The sequence below is a fragment of the Helobdella robusta genome (assembly GCF_000326865.2).
Source record: "Helobdella robusta unplaced genomic scaffold HELROscaffold_76, whole genome shotgun sequence".
In the NCBI taxonomy this organism is placed as follows: domain Eukaryota; kingdom Metazoa; phylum Annelida; class Clitellata; order Rhynchobdellida; family Glossiphoniidae; genus Helobdella; species Helobdella robusta.
Genome location: NW_008705432.1, coordinates 473,779 through 476,278, shown reverse-complemented (window position 1 = coordinate 476,278; position 2,500 = coordinate 473,779).

Sequence of the window (2,500 nt, the reverse complement as noted above, 5' to 3'; positions counted from 1 at the left end):
AATTATGAATAGAAAAACTTGTAGAACGTTGGCGAAATAAAATTATTTAAAATTTTATTTTTTGTTCGTAGGTAGGTGTCAGCGGCCAAACTAATTTTGAGTATTAAATAAAAATGTGTGTGTGTTTGTTTGTATGTGTGCGTGTGTGTTTATGTGTGTTTGTGTGTGTGTGTGTGTGTGTGTGTGTGTGTGTGTGTGTGTGTGTGTGTGTGTGTGTACGTATAAGTAAGTGTTCAAAGATATGAAATTTAATGGTCCCGAATAAATAATAATTATGATACGCTGTAGATATATAATTGTTAGCTATAATAAAATATTATGAATGACTAAATATTTTAGTCTGTTTGCAAGAATTAATATTAGCTATAACATTAATAATAATTAATATTAGTTATAACATTAATAATTATAATAATTCTTTTTATTATTATTATTATAGAACAATTTTATTTATTTTAAGCATAAGAATTGGATAATTTGAACTGCTGTGTGTCAACTATTACACTTGTATAACCGTGCTGTTGTTGTTGTTGATGATGTTGTTGTTTCTGATGTTGATGTTGTTGATGTTGTTGTTGTTGTTGTTGTTGTTGTCTGTAATTGTTGCCGTATTTTTGTTGATATTTTTGCTGATCGCAGTAACTATAATAGTGAGATATGTTGTTGTTGTTGTTTTTTGTGTTGTTGTTGCTTTCGGTTGTATCTGATAATGTTAAAAGACCAGGGGATTCATATTGATGTTGTTGTTGCGGTTGATGTTGTTGAGATATAGTTTCAAACGTTTGCTGTTGTAGTTGTTGATGATGTTTTTGTTGAAGCGACGATGATGTGAATGTTAATGTTGATGTTGTTGTTGTTATTGCTGTTGTTGTTAATGTTGCAGGCCAAGGACTTAAGCAAACATTTTCTTCATAATTCGGTTTTGTAGTTGTTGCAGCAGTGGCACTGCGACCGTAGTAATCACAGGCGTATGGATCTGTGTTGTTGTTGACGTTGTTGTTGTTGTTGTTGTTGTTGTTGTTGTTGTTGTTGCTTGGCATGTTGTAAACGTTTATAGGGTTGTAGTATAAGTTGGCGTAGTTGTAAATTTGTTGTTGATGTTGGTTGTGGTGGAGAGATTTATGATGTTGTTGTTGATGACTTTGCTGCTGCTGCTGTAGCAACTGCTGCTGTTGCTGCTGTTGGTAGTAATAAAAGTAGCTGTCACGGCTGCCTTTGTTGTAACAATTGTAGTAGTAGCTGCTTGTATGATCGTCACCTGGTAATTCATTATTGTTGTTGTTGTTGTTGATACCACTACTACTATTACCGCTGCCGTAGTAGTAGTTGTAGTAGTAGTTGTAGTTGTTGTAGTAGTCGTAGTAGTCGCCGTAATGTTGTGGCTGTTGAAGCTGATGATGTTTCATTGTAGGCGTTGAACAAGCGTAATTTAAACATTGTGGCGTGCTAGTAGTAGTAGTTGTAGTAGTGGTAGTGGTTGTAGTAGTCATGTTAGTAGTAGTAGTAGTAGTAATGGTTGTAGTGATAGTAGTAATAGTAGTAGTGGCTGTTGTAGTAGTGGCTGTTGCTGCAGTGGCTGTAGTAGTAAAAGCATTCACATTTTTTGGAGGAGTTGCAATATCTTTACAAGGATTATCACCATCATCATCGTCGTCGTCGTCATTACTCTGACGATAATGATGGTGATGATGGCAAACCGGAAAAGGATGATGATGATAATGATGACGTAATGATGATGATAATGAAGGTGATGCTGCTGATGATGATGATGGCGGGGTTAGGGTTGTTTGGCAGCTCCTTCTGTAATAGCTCAGACTCTCTGCTTCTTTGTGTTGGTGTAGAAAAAATTATAATATTATATAATATTATATTATATTAAATTATGGCAAAATAATAAAAAAACTCTCACCATCTCTCAATCCACTAACACCATCCGGCTCATCATCATCATCATCACCACCATAATTTCTGTCGTTTTCAATCGCAACTGCCGCAGCTGTTGTTGCGACTATTCCAGCAGCTGTTGTGGCAGCTACATCAACTGCCATATTGCTAGTGGCTGTTGCAGCTATCGTGGCTGTAGTAGCGTTTGTGGCTGCAGATTGTTTAACAGACTGATACGGACTATTTCGTTTTTTGTTTTTGGACGTTTTATTGTTGTTGTTGTTGTTGTTGTTGTTGTTGTTGTTGTTGTTGTTGTTGCTGCTGCTGCTGCTGCTGCTGCTGATGATGACGTTTTTATTTATCGAATTTTTAAATTTTTCGCCAAAGAGGGCGCTGCTGTCGTCGCGAGCGTTCGTTTGCTCCACGCTCAATAAAAGATCTTTGGCTTCTGCATCTCTGTGAGTTTGTGTGTATGTTTGTGTCTGCTGTGTGTGTGCGTGTGTGTGCGTGTGTGCGCGCCTGTGTAGTGTGCTGCGTGTGCGCGCCTGTGAGGTGTGTGTGTGCGTGCGTGTGCGTGTTTCCTTCAAATCTTTTCTCTCGTTATGCTCTCTAAACG